A 15531-nucleotide genomic window follows, 5' to 3' on the forward strand; every position below is an offset into this window, starting at 1 on the left:
TATTGCTTATTCCCTAAGCAGCTAAAGGTAGGTTTGTACGCATAAACATGTATTAGGCACCATATGTAACCTTTGATGATAGCCTTTACGAGACCATAGGGTATAGGATGCTCTACATTAATCCTATTAAACATGCAATAATCATCAAGTCCTTTTGATTTATGCTCTCTAGCATTTACAAGGGGTGGTGAGTCCTTACATGTATAATGTGTGCTAGTAGTTTTCCAAACGAAACATTACTTGGGAACTATAACTAGTCCAAAATGTCAAAAAATCCATGAGAGCCATAAGTCACTTTAATGTTCCGCATTCTGCATGAATATTTTTCTAAATATCACCTCGTTTTCTTTGTAATATGGATTGTTTACCATTTGCATCTTGCGATGGTCTTTGTCCTATTTTATTAAAGGCTTTGTGAAATGACTGATATGCTCTCTTACTTAAAAGCATAACGGGAAGGGGGGTTGTGCATCTAGTTCTTTAAAGAACACTTATTGAGAGATATGTTTTTACTTCGCATTCTATCAATCTTTTTCCCGTTGTCTCGTCCACTCAAACACTATGATGTACGTATGATTCCTTTCAAAACGAAGCATCATGTCACAACCAAAGTGCCTTTATGGTTATGTCAAAGCTTGTATGAGTCAATTCCCAACATTTCATCATCGGAATAAATATGGATTCAATAATCCAAATACTATACTGATTTACATTTCACTAGATTCACTCATTAGTTTCTCTTAGAAATACTTCCTTCCAAATATATTACAAACTATAAAAGATGCAATCAATTACGTTCTCGTCATTGTGAGGTTCCATATGATATCCATTTGCATGGGTTATTTTGGAATTTAACAAGGTGTGATTATCTCTCGGTACATGTAGAGATTTTGTGACGTCTTTGTTCTATCTTGAAAACAAACTTTGAGCAATGTTGCGCTCGATGATCCAATCCTCGTAGTCACATTATAAGGAAATAGTTCAAAAACTAATTTAAATTCCTTAAGCTGGTGGAAGAAAAATAACTATGAGTTAGACACTTGGGTCTTGAGAGTTTTAATAAGTGGTGTGGCCTCATTACGTAATAAAAGTGGGATTCATCTCAAGTACTTTAGAGTGAATATATATTACGTGTCACCAAATATATCTCAAGTGCTTTAGAAAATTTATGTCTCGTGTTTTCATTCCATAAGTACGTACACTGGATCTCGTTCAACTCAATAAGATAGTCGATTGGCCCGACAAAGTTCTTATTGGCATTAAATTTGATGTCAAAATTGGTTGCTACTATGATACACACATTACATTGTATATACTAATACTTATGAACAAGTGCATTTCCAACTCTTTTTATTTGTGGTGGGAGCTATAATTACATTTAGCTGATCCCATACTCGGTTGATACTAGTGTATTGGTGTTATTAATTACTACTGAAGACAAAGTACAACATTGTCTTATGATACGTATGCCTCTTTTCACATGATTTATATGAGTCGGTACGTCTAACCTTCATTACTTCGACGTTCTTTCCATTTTTAATTTTGCTATATTTAGCTTAATTTGAGAAATTTCTTTATCTCAATAGGCCAAGAGAATCTCACTACGCATGTCAACAACTTACTTTAGGTTGAATATATAGATAGTTCTCTTGTTGTCATACTGAAGTATCATGGATGAAGTAAATAAATGGAAATTTTCGGATTCATAATCTTTTATGAGTTCTTCCACAAAAATTGGAATCCATGTGAATTTATTTGAACGTATCTTTTGAAACTACCGACTCTTTAATAGTCGAGCAAGCGGATTACATCCCGCAGAACATTCAAATTTGGGCAGAAAATATCAAATACACAATAATGGTGTTCAAGTACTTTTAAACCCCAAAAAATATATTTGAATTGAGTTGGTACAACCAATTGAACAACAGAAGATAAAAATAACTAAACCAAAGCCAATATCATTTTCAAAATTAAAATTGACCCTTTATATAATATGGACTTATCTAAGATAAAAGAATATTTCAAAAAATATAAAAATATATAAACCCAATAGATGTTCCATTAGTTACATACCTCAAGCTTTGGTTCTTGCCGTACATGGACAGAACCAGAACAACTTTAGCGGCGCACGTTGCAAAACCAGGCACCAACAGGAAAGGAACAGATTGGACCGGGTCGGACCTGTTCAGCTGGGTCGGTTGGATCAAGGGTGGTTCAGTAGGTCGGTTTGACCGGGATGGACCGGTTCAGCGGGGTCGGTTGGACCTGCGGTAGACCGGTTTGAGTTAGGCCGGATTGGATCGGTTCGAGAATTTCCTTCCTGACCTAATTTCTTCTTCATCTGAGGATCAGAGAGCGGACGCGAAGGGAATTGCATCCGCTGCACAGAAAAGAAAAAAAATGTGCAGCACACAAGAATATTAGTAATGATCTTCACGCCCTGACACACAAAATATGAAAATATATGTATTATTTTATCATATGAATAATCCTTTGTTATAAAATATATATAAATATAATCATGGTTATGTCATGATGATATAGAATAAATTCAATTTTCATTTGTACAGAACAGATTCAATTTTCATGTTACTGATTTGAACACAAAATAGATCATGGTAAAGAGAAAAAAAGATCATGGTGTAGATCATGATATGAATATTCTTTTGTAATCAATCATGGAAAAAAATGTATAAGACAAAATAGATCCAAATTAGCTTATTTGATTCCAACGATTTCAACACTAGTTTAACGATAATTGCATAATTGCGTTGTTCTAAATCATCCATGTCGAGAAGAAAAAATCAATCGCTCTACGGCATAGCATCGGACATAATAACGTGTTTTAGGAGAATCAAAGGTGAAACATTGAGAGATAAGAGGAAGAAGAAGAATCTTATTAGAAGATTAGAATGGAACCATTACATAGTTGCCTTTATATACAATCCTAGGAATCTAAATGGACCCCACATCCATGGATCGTACGCCCTGTAACAATACGTAGGTTTTATAAGGAGTCATTTGTGTTGGCTTTATTTTCTTTACTATAAATTTTAAACTAAAGCAAATCCATAGGATTATCCGAATCCAATCCGTCCATCTGTGCATCGATTGGATGTTGGATTAGATGCGGATGAGTTGAAACCTGTCCATACCGGCCCATGCTCACCCCTAAACCCAAGTTTAAAAATTAAAACCTACCGTTTCGTTGACCAATTCAAGATTTAGGGATGGAACACCGGGGCACAGTGCGATCGGTTCATCCTCCGCTAGGTTTTCCATTCTTGAAGCAAAAAAGATAAAAATGAATCAAATTTCTTCAAGGTTTTCTGTGTGCTTCAGATCATCATCGCTCTTCAGAGAAAACCCATTTGCCAAATCATCAAAACCCATATTTTCTTCTTCATCTTCTTCAAAACTCATCTCTCCACCACCACACTTTTAACTGTCCTTATGCTCCAGCACAAATCCCTGGAAACCACCATTTCAGGAAATTCAGTGGAGAAGCATCACAATGTAACTCTGGTGATGATGATTATCTGAAAAATGAAATCTCGGATATTGATATAGAATATTATGGTTATATGACAGAGGCCTACGTGGAGTTCGTTGACGCTGGTGGAGAACGTTGTCGGCATTCGTTCATGAGTCATTATCGGCGAATGCTGACAGGAGAAGATAATGGAAGGTTTGATATTTTGAGGGAGGGATAAGACGAGAGCGCTGATGAAGAGTATCGAAAGATTCTTGCATCGCTGTGGCAGATGAAGGTAAGAAGCAGACTAATGAGGAAATTGATCGAGGCAAAATCAGATTCTCAATCAACAGTAGCTTAGGGGTCTTTTGTTAAATTGACAAGAAACAGTCTCATTTAGAATTGTTTCCTTTAAACATTTAATAAAAGTGGCTGCATTACTCAATTTTTCGGGGGTCGTAGTAAAATTAGAGTGTAATCATGTCACGTCTTTCTGATATTCACCTTCTAAGATCCGGAAGCATGGGCATTATGGTGCCTATTCCAGAGCTTGGTTGTCCCGGCAGCCAGAGTATATGGTGCATTATTCATCTTATCATCCCGGTTAGCCAGAAACCTATAACGTCTAAACTGGGGAACCTAAATGACCTATGATTTTAGCCCACCCATAATACAAGAGAGAGTCACATCAACCTGTTTGTCCAGGACGGGAACGCAAAAGCACTCCCTGCACATATATATACCTATCTACTGACAACAATGGAGTAACAAATAATGGCAACTGCAAGATGACACTTAGCTTGTATAAAGACTATTCTCTTTATTGATGTTTAGAAAATAACTCAAAACTAAACACAAGTTCTAATCTTGGTCCTATAATCAACCACAACTTTGGTGATCATATATATATAGAACTATGAATTCCTTTTCCTAGTCCTATTACCTTATTATATGTCTTTCCTTTTCTTAGAACTAGATGACTTCTAATTCCCTTAGGATTACATCAATTTCCTTTTCTTATCCTAACCAACTTGTTAGAGATTATCTTAGGCTTAATGTTGAAGTTTAACCAACATTCTCCCCGTTAAGCTTCAACCTTACCCGTGACCTATCTTGTATTCCAATCAGTTGTCTCATTTCTTCAAACTTGATCCGAGATAATGCCTTTGTCAATATATCTGCTTTCTGCTCAGTTCCTGGTATGTGTTCAACGTTGATGATCTCCTTCTCGATACATTCTCGTATGAAATGATACCTTTTGTGAATGTGTTTCGTCTTCCCATGAAACACTGTATTTTTAGTGAGTGCAATTGCAGACTTATTATCAATCTTGATGAGAACTTTTTCAAGTTCTCTTCCTTTGATTTCACCCAACAGTTCTTGAAGCCATATTGATTGTTTAGCTGCTTCTGTTGCGGCCATGAACTCAGCTTCTCATGATGACAGAGCTACTGTGTCTTGCTTCTGTGAGCACCATTTGATAGGTGCATCTCCTAGATAAAATATATGACCAGTTGTACCTTTTCCATCATCTTGGTCAATATTATGACTACTCTCACTATACCCAACAATTCCTTTTGATCCTCCTCGACCATACTTCAATCCACAGCTGATTGTTCCTCTTAGATATCTCAATATCTGCTTTATTACATCACCATGAGACTTGCGTGGACTCTGCATATAACGGCTTGATACTCCCACAGAGAAAGCCAAATCTGGTCTTGTGTGTAATAAGTATCTTAGGCATCCAACATTTCTTCTATAACTCGTTGAATCAATCTCAGGCTCCTCTTGTGCTTTTGAAATTTTCAGTCCAAATTCCATTGGAATTCTTGTTGGATTACAAGTTTCAAGTCCTGCTTCCTGTATAATTTTCTTTGCATAGCTTTCTTGTTTGATCTGAATTCCATCTATCCCTTGATGAACTTCTATGCCGAGATAATATGTGAGTTTTCCGAGGTCTGACATCTCAAACTTTGATGACATTTCTCTCTTGAACTCATTGATCACTTTAAGGGAGTTGCCAGTCAAAAATAGATCATATACATAGACTGCAATCACAAGAAGCGTTCCCTTTTCTTCTCTTCTGTATACTGATGTTTCTTTAGAGTACTTAACAAATCTGATTTCTCTTAAGATTTGATCTAACTTTGTATTCCAGGCTCGAGGAGCTTGTCTTAGACCATATAGAGCTTTTGATAACTTATAAACCTTATGCTCTTGTACTTTTACTTCAAAACCTTCTGGTTGTTCAACATACACATCTTCTCGCAATTCACCATGTAAGAATGCTGTCTTAACGTCTAAGTGGTGAATTTCCCATGAGTTTGATGCTGCTTCTGCTATTAAGAGACGAATTGTCTCTAGTATATCAACTGGTGTGAAAACTTCATCAAAGTCTATGCCTGATTCTTGAACGTATCCCTTAGCTACAAGTCTTGCCTTATATTTGTTGACAGTACATCAGCATTCCGTTTTATTTTGAAGATCCACTTAAGACCAATCACTTTTACCCCACCTGGCTTATCAACTAGAAACCAAGTCTTGTTTCTGTTGATTGAAATAATTTCTTCTCTACATGCTTGTGTCCATTTAGTCGAGACTTTTGCTTCCTGAAAATTCCTTGGTTCATCATTAACAGAAAGTAGCATAATCTCACATTCTTCTGCAGCTTGAAGAACATAATCCTCCAGATACTGTGGCTTTTTTATCTGTCTTGTTGATTTTCGCAGTGGAATGGGTTGAGTTATTTCATCGATCTCCTCTTCTTCTTCGTCTTCTTCTTCTTCTTCTTCTTCTTCTTCTTCGTTATTCTCAGTGTTTTCATTATTATCTTCTTCTTCTTGATTAACATCATTGTTTCCATTAGTATTGATGATTATGGGTCATTTGCCTTCATCAATTACTTGACCCCATCTCATGTGAAACATTCCTGGATACCTACTTGGTCCATCATTAGTTTCTTTCCAGTTGCAGTTTGCTTTTTCATCGAACACCACGTGGCGACTTACTACCACTCTGAATGTTGTTGCTTTTGGAAAACCTTGACGCGTTTGTTTCCCAACTAAACATGATTCACAGATCCTTGATTCATCGTTTATCTGTGGTATCCCTCGAACCATCTTGTTCTGAGACATAGTTTTTAAGGTTCTGAAACTTATGTGTCCTAACCTTGCGTGCCACTTCCATGTCAGATCTTCCAGTCTCATATTCAGACACAATGGCCTTCCAATCATGAGACTTATCTTGTAGAGTCTATTATGTGAGCGTGAGACTCTAACTAAAAGTCTTCCACTTGGGTCATGAACTGTTAGATAATCTTGTCGCATTCTAACATCACATCCAACTTCTGTAGCATGTCCTAAACTTAGAATGTTGCTTTGTAAGTTTGGGATGAAGTAGATGTTTGTGACAAGATTCTGTTCTCCGGTCTTGCTCTGAAATAGAATTGATTTCCCTTCAATTTCTACAGAAGATCCATCCCCAAACTTCTGTTCTCCGGTCTTGCTCTGAAAAGTAGTGTCTCTTGCCAGTCATGTGATTGCTGGCTCCATTATCTAAATACCAGATTCCTTCTTCTCCATCCTTTGATTCGTAGTTCTTTGGTATTAGTTTCCCTTCGTTTAAGAATACAACTTCGTGCATGAAAAGAGTTGTATCTGCTTCCCTTGTTTCATTCTTATTTGCTTCTTCCATCTTTTGTATTCTTTCAGGGCATACAGAGGAGAAGTTTCCTGGTTTATCACATCTGTAACAAATAATGTTTGATATATCCTTCTTTTGTTTCCCTTGGTTTTGATCATTCTGAATTGTTGTTCTATCTTGTGAGTTAAACCTTCCTCCCCTTCCTCGGCCTCTGTTTACTCTACCACCTCTTCCACGACCTCTTCCTCTTGTCGCAGAGTTTTGTTGGTAAGAGTTTGTGTACAAGAGTTTTCCTTGAGTTTCTCCATTGTTTCCTTCATCAAGGATTCTCTCTTCATATGCTTTTAGTCTTCCAATTATGTCTTCGTAACTTGCCTTCTTTCGATCCAAGACTTGTTCCAGAGAAGCTATGATATGAATGTACTTGGATCTTGGTAAACTATTGAGAAACTTCTTAACCAGTTTATCTTTATCAATGGATTGTCCAAGTGACGCAGCTTTTGAGGCTATTTATGATAGCTTTCCTTCAAAGCTATCAATAGTATCAGTGCCTTTCATCTTCACTCTTTCAAATTCAGACATTAAGGTTTGCAGACGGGCTTCTTTAACTCGATCAGCTCCGAGATTACGTGCCTTTATTGCATCCCAAATTTTCTTTGAAGTTTCCTGCTCACCAACTTGTAGAACAAGACATTCTGGTATTGCTTGAAAGAGTAATCCAATGGCAACATTGTTTTTTTCTGGGTCCAATGTACCAGGATCAATTGTTTCCCAAACTTTGTAGATTTTCATCAGTACCTTCATTCTCATGGCCCATACTGTGTAGTTTGTGGCGTTGAGGATTGGAACTTGTATTGATGGTGGCGTGAACAGTTTTGCACGCATGGTGGTTTCGTTTTCCATGGCTCAGAAACAAGCTCTGATACCAATTAATGGCAACTGCAAGATGAAACTTAGCTTGTATAAAGACTACTCTCTTTATTGATGTTTAGAAAATAACTCAAAACTAAACACAAGCTCTAATCTTGCTCCTATGATCAACCACAACTTTGGTGATCATATATATATAGAACTATGAATTCCTTTTCCTAGTCCTATTACCTTATTACATGTCTTTCCTTTTCTTAGAACTAGATGACTTCTAATTCCCTTAGAATTACATCAATTGCCTTTTCTTATCCTAACCAATTTGTTAGAGATTATCTTAGGCTTAATGTTGAAGTTTAACCAACAACAAATTGCTACAGTAGTGAATTAAGGGAGGCTGCTTTTCTTCTGTGCAGGAGAATAGCTAATGACCTTTCAATTTACGTTAATGAGTATATGCATCCCCATCAGACTAATACAACATAGCTTCAATTTGCTTCAACGGTGCCTCACTTTGTCCAAGATCTGAGGTGAACTCGAACGGTTAAAGAAGTACAGCTCGGAATTCACATTTGCTCGACGTGACTAACATCAATAGATTGGTATACCCCTGGCCTGTTAGGACCGGTATCCCATCGGACATCTTGGAAAATTACACCACTTACCATTTACCAAATGGCATTAGTTTTTTAATCTTAAGTGGGCTTGGGCCCAAAATCTACTTTGTATCTGGGCAGCGATCCAGATCTGTCTCGTGACCTAAGAAAAAGAAACTTTATCTATGAATGATTTTTTAGGGACCATAGTTTTTTTGAGGGGACCATGATTTTATTAGACCACCTTTCCTATAGTTATATGGGGTGTCCTAAAATGTTGAAATGACTAACCTACCCTTAACCTAATTTAATTTAAATCAAGCTAATAACCATCTATATATATAACCACCACCTCTTCCCACCACCACCGCCGATTATCACCACCACCACCTCCGATTATCACCACCATCAACCACCGATTACCACCACCACCACCTCCCACCACCACCGCACACCACCTCCGATTACCACCACCACCAACAACAACCACCGATTACCACCACCACCTCCGATTACCGCCACCACCAACCACCACGACCTCTCTACATATAGCTTAATTTAAAACATTAACAAAGATATTCTTACAAACTCATTACTTATCTTTCGTTTTTGGTTGAATAAATGAGAAGTAATCATCAAAATGAGTTGAAAATGGAAGTTGCAGAGAGGTTTAATGGAGGTTTTTCAGAGAAAAGTTCGGTTAAGTCGCAAAAACAAGTCTCGGCCGAACTTTTAGTTCGGTTACGTCACAAAACATTCGGTTTCGTCGCAAAAGTTCGGTTATCACGAATTAATTTTTTCTTAACCGAACTCAGAGTTCGGTTGATTCGCAAAAAATACTTTTAACCGAACTCCTTGTATTAGAACAACACAAGTCCATAAGTTCGGTTCCTTCGCAAAATAAGGATATCACCGAACTTTAAGTTCGGTTGGTAGAGCAATTTCATATGTAACCGAACACACAAGATGTACCCAAATAAATTGTTAAGTTCAAAGTTCGGTTACCTACCATTTTATACTAGGTAACCGAATATAGCACCGTAACTTTAGTGTTTTTTTTATCGGTGAGTTCGGTTAGATACGCTTTTGGATAAAAGTTTACGAACCAACCGAACTATGTACAGTTGGTAAAAAAGCAACCGAACTTCTAGACCCTAAAGTTTGATTACATTGCGGGCAAACCGAACATTACACTGTATGACCAAAACCTCTATTAACGAGCGAGTCCGGTAACCTGCGTGTTTGGAAAACATAACCAAACTACACTTTCAGGTTTGTTCGGTTACATGTTGTTGACATATGGTAACCGAACTTGCCCAAATCTACATAAAAAATTTCATTTTATTGAAAGTTTGGAGCAATTAAACCAAAATTATCTAAGTTTGAAGCATACCTAATAACCCAAATGATCTTCCTCCGGTTGTGGTTGGTAAATTTTTTTCATGTTTTTCTTCTTCATCTTCTCTAACTTTACTCTCTCAACAATTCTACTTCTTTAGCTTAATCATTTCACTAATCATTACCCAAAATTAATCAGGAGTGTAGTTTAGGTGTTAATATAAATATCTAGATAAGAGGGTGACCTAGATTTACTTTTAAATGTCTTACTAAAAATAGAACCATGGTCCCAAAAAAATCGTTCCTAAGTATTAGGTTTTCCTTTTTCTTCTTGGAGAAAAGAAAAATGAATCAAATTTCTTCCAGATCTTATTTGTGCGGCAGATCATCATCACCCTTAGAAAAATCCCGTTCACAACCATATCTTCTTCTTCATTAATCTCAAAATTCCATCAGCGCACATTGAATTATCCTCCTCCTCCACAAATCTTTTCAATAATACCTAGAAACCATTTCAGGAAATTCAATGGTGAAGCAGCAACAACAAAAGGGGAAGAATTTTACGTTGGAGATGATTATATCAAAAAGGAAATATCTGATGTTAATCTTGCACTATCCAAAGCTCGGGACGACATAGAATCATGTAAGATACCACCTCTTAATGCTGTCGAGATTCCAGCAGACAAATTTAATGGGAAACTAGGCAAAATGCCCCAAAACGGGGGTCACCTTGTGAAAATGCCCTGGTCATTTTGAAATAAGTCAAGATGCCCCAATATGTTAGTTTTCACGTGAGAGAGTGTTAAGTGGTCAAATTTGCAAGCGTCCAAAATCTCACGTGTGAAATAATTACATTACTAGCCCTTCAGAATTAGATGAAACTTACACGCACCACGTGGTATCTGGATCTAACGGCTCCATTAAAAAGACTGGTTCATGCAATGTTCACGTGCGACATATAATATTACAGAGGTAACCTTGACTTCTTCAAAAATGACACTCCTGTCCAAAGTACGGAGATTGCGACCCGCGGCTAGTTCAACAGATAGGCGATTGAATTATTTACAGAAATGACTTTTTCATCAGAAACAATGACTAGAGTAATAGGGTTCTCCATGGTACAGTTTTAGCTAATACTAGAACCAAAACCGTCATCTATAATTTCTGAAAATTCCAAACTATACCACACCATGAACCACCTGTTCCGTGTCCATATTTTAGTATGAGATGGAAAATGTAAAATAGAGTGGCACATCCATTCATATTTCGAAAAGACAAACATTTGTTTTGAGTTATGGGCAAAATCCGTACGAAAATGATAAAGCCATGATAATTAAACAAAATGCAAAACAATCATCGCACTAAGCATCTCCCATCACAGTACAAAAACAGTTGTACTTCTCCAATCAAGTATCCAGCATCATTTCTCACTAACCTCGCATCACAGTACAAAAACAAAGCCAATAATACATAAAAAGCACCACAGGAAGGGCCTGATGTTTTATCATACGACAAAGTGGCATATTGATTTTTTTTTTCTTGGACTACTTATGCTGAAACTGCGAATTCTTGGATGTAGGAATCTGGTCAAAAGAAGAAAAAAACTTTGACGTGCAAGTAAATTAAGAAGAGTAAGATGATAAAGAAACTAACCAATTGATTTAGTATTTTACTCTGAGAAGTTCTTATGGGTATTACTGATTCCATTAAAGATCTCTACTGCTCAAATACGTAATAAAGAATAGTGTGGTTAGGCTCCTTGTAAATACTCACTGTCTTTGGCAAGATAGATGGTATGTGTTACTTGTCTAGAGAACAATTGAAATAGGATCTCATGGAAGTGTTATCTAGGATCAATCAAGTCAACTGAACTGTAGGCGTGATTGTTGTTTGCACATGCATCAGTAAAATAAAGGTTTAGCGCAACAGTAATTTCCTACAGGGAATGATACACATATAGGCTGCAAAGGGAACGATACACATCCATATTGCAAAGGGAAGGATATACATAGGGAAAACTTTGTGTAACTGAGATATGATTTCATATTAGAGATTTATTACTTTGGGTTTGGCAGTTGAACAAAGAAACATCATAAACATTAAAAAGAAAACATTAAAATGAAGATCGAAGATTTTACCTTTCAAATAAGCATAACATTGGTGTTTTTTTTTTTGTTATAAGCTTCTAACATTAGTCTTGATTACTACTCAAAATCTTCAAAAAAAACAACTGCGCCGCTGCTTAAGTCGCGTTAATCGAACCGCTGCAGGAAAAAATAATATAATTAATAAATCACCATAACAACCTTGTACTAAGAGTGAGAGTTACGCCATAAGATTGAACTTCCATTAAGCAGTTCATTGAACTGTTCTAAAGAAATGCAAATAGGAATAGTGAATATCACCTAATTCTTATCAAGTACTTCTGATTGATTCTAGCCTCCAAAAGATTGATCTTCCCAGATAACTTTCCCAGTAGGAACCTACTTTCCAAGCCCATACATATGCTTCTCCAATCATTTCGCATTCGATAAAACTGAAATCACGTGTGGCATTTTTGAAATGTAAAAAGCAATCAAAATCAATAGCTGCAAATATAATATACGTAGTCAATTCAATTAGAGCACAAAAAAGGCAGGCCATGGAACACACAAAATACCCAATTTAGGGCACACGCAATTTCAGTAGTCATGTCATTCATAAAATCAGAATTTCATGCTCAAATCATTCATATCATTTCAGCACTTAATATAATTTTAGCAATTAGAAATTCAATAATTAATATCATTTCGGTTAAACTATCCTAGAAATTAAAAACATCCAACAAAAATTTAAACCCTAATTTCTGTATATTAAAATTGAAACCCAAATCGATCAACTCTAATTTCAAAACACAAATCATATTATGAATTCAACAAAACCCAAACGGACATCAACAACAACTAAAACAAATTTAGGGTTCCAATTACTTACCATTTTTCTTCTCTGTGGCAGAACTAGAGCTTCAATTTCTTCTGCATCATGTTCGTCGATTTCTTCATCCTTGAACGACAATCGCGAAAACACACAGTCGCAATTACTCTAGCGTTCCATAAATCTCTCGATCTAACACTCCGTGTTTCTCTTCTCCATCTCCCGGTCTCTATCTCTCTCCCTATCTTGATTCAGGAACTGAAAGAAAACCCGACCTCCCATAGAAGATGAAACTGATAAATAAGTAGTAAGGATAAAACTAACATTTTGGATACCCATTTGACCGGTCAAGATGCCCCACTTGACCACTTAACTCTCTCTCACGTGAAAACTAACAGATTGGAGCATTTTGACTTATTTCAAAATGACAGGGACATTTTCACAAGGTGACCCCCTGTTTTGGGGCATTTTTCATATTTTCCCATTTTCCAATGCTAGTCCACCTTGGAACTAATACCAACCTGTAATCGTCAGTTGAGCCGTATTGCATAACTGTTGTGCTTTATTGAATTCTGCCTTGTTCCAATGCTCGTCCATCTTGGCCCTGCATGCTTATCACTCTAAGATAATTCACGAACAATCCTTGTGCTTCAATCATCGAGGCCAACCATTTAAGCTCATTCTGGTTTCTCATGCGTCATATGCTTCACTTAGCCAATTTGCTTGACTATAGTAATGCCACTCTTGCATTACTAGATTGTTTGCATTGTTCAAGCTTTGGACAGTCTTGAACTAATGTCATAGACTAACTCCTGGCCTATTCTTCACTCTTGCATCATCCTTGAGTTTGGAGCCAACTCAACTCCAAGGATATGCATCAATGCCAGCATCGCATGTTTCATATGTCAACTTTGGCCATGTCTTGCTAATCCCTCAATGAAGCCTCATTGTGTCGGCCAATAAGCTTCATTACTTAACCAAATGTCTTTATAGAGCAGCGCTACCTTTGCGCTTCACTGGCCCTGCAGGGTTTTTCCATTCTTAGCACTTGTCAGTCTATACAGTATACCATTATTATGGCTTCGCAATGCGCCATTACGGTTGAACACTGACTTGGCATGCAACACTGTAACGCACAATCATTATGAGTCACTATTGGGACCGTTATAGACCTCCCCACCTAATCCGTTCAACGCCCTCGTTGAACGCAACAAAGTATACTCATTATACTTGTTCTCTAGCGTTCTACGCTTATTAGCCTAACTCATAAATCAGCAAACTTTTTTGGCCTTCTTTGACAAAACTTTATGCTTAGTACCATATGCCATCACTTAGCTTACTGCCTTGCCATTGATCCTACTGACCTGCACTGTTGTTGTCACGTTGGCGTACGCTTCAACTCCCACTACAATCGCATATCAATACCCCAATGCGCTTACGATCTTTTGTTATGCACTTTAGCTAAACCCTAAGCTAATTTTCCACCTCTGATTACATCAGCATCTCAAATATTTTCTCCATCCATTATGTGCCTAAGTTTACACACCAAACAGCCAACATATCAACCTGATATGCATAACTTAGTTTAGTGTCGTCAATTCCGACTGGCATTGCACTCTTGCAATTCAACATGCCTTACTCTAGACTAAGTGTTCTTCAATCATATGTGTCTACGCCAAATCATTCCATGCCTTAAGGTATGCATGCTTTGATTCCATACCACTCTGGTATGCGTCACAATTCATAGACTTTGATGCCTTCGGCAACGTAACCAAATCATATTGGAAATTACGCCTCCTAGCTTTGCACCATTTGTATGCCAAAGAACCAACACCTTGCTATTCTTTGCTTGCATTGTCGCTACACCTTGATTGAAATGTGTGACTTTGGTATAGTCATGACTGAGGATACCCGGGGATTCACACCACCTCACTAGACAGGGTTCCTCTTCACGTGCCATTGAAACCAGCACTTTAGGCATCACTTGTTGTTTCAAACTGCCATACTTTAACATGGAGGAAAAACAACATCATATTTTTCCTAACTATGACTTCCTCTTAACTTATATACTTGATGGACTTACATCTTCATTCTTGCTGCGTTACTCTATGTTATATTGCTGCCAAATGCCTACGCACTTCCACATAAATCTCAATAGAAAACTCGACTACGCCACCAACTCATATTTGCTTCTTTCACTTTCAGCGTCTTTTATTGCATATTTTGTCCTTAATATGATGTGTAACATGTTCCATGCAAACTATCTTTACTTTGAACGACAGAGGCAAGATCCTTCACTTCAAATAATCTCATTCACTACTACCTTACATAGAGAGACTTCATTCCAACACCAAGATCCACTCGACCCAAACTGAAAGTATACTAAAACTTCAGCAAATACTTGCACCAACTGATTGCAACTTGTAAGACCTAATAAGTATTGCAATACTGACTCGGTTCTAAGCAACAAAGGAAGCGAGACAGCACCTACTGTCCCCAATGTAGCAATTCACTTTGCCACATGCACTCTTTCAACTATCAACGTTCGTATGCCACTCCCATAACGAAACACACTATAATTGACAATTAGTTGAATACTCCTTCAAACTGATTCTATCATATTGCTTTAGATTTCATGAAGAGTTCTTCAATAATAACCTCATGCCATTCTTTATACATCACCACTACTTTGTCATT

General features: G+C 37.2%; 1 long non-coding RNA gene across 1 annotated transcript; it reads right to left on the bottom strand.

Moving 5' to 3' along the window:
• Positions 1-11156: 11156 nt before the first annotated feature.
• LOC113300465 lies at positions 11157-13103 on the bottom strand. Its single transcript, XR_003335807.1, has 4 exons — positions 12895-13103; positions 12327-12457; positions 12060-12185; positions 11157-11504 (listed from the first exon to the last, which is right to left on the bottom strand). It is a non-coding gene; the product is annotated as an uncharacterized LOC113300465 (long non-coding RNA).
• Between the last annotated feature and the right edge of the window lie 2428 nt (positions 13104-15531).

This window comes from Papaver somniferum, chromosome 7 (assembly GCF_003573695.1).
Source record: "Papaver somniferum cultivar HN1 chromosome 7, ASM357369v1, whole genome shotgun sequence".
Lineage (NCBI taxonomy): Eukaryota > Viridiplantae > Streptophyta > Magnoliopsida > Ranunculales > Papaveraceae > Papaver > Papaver somniferum.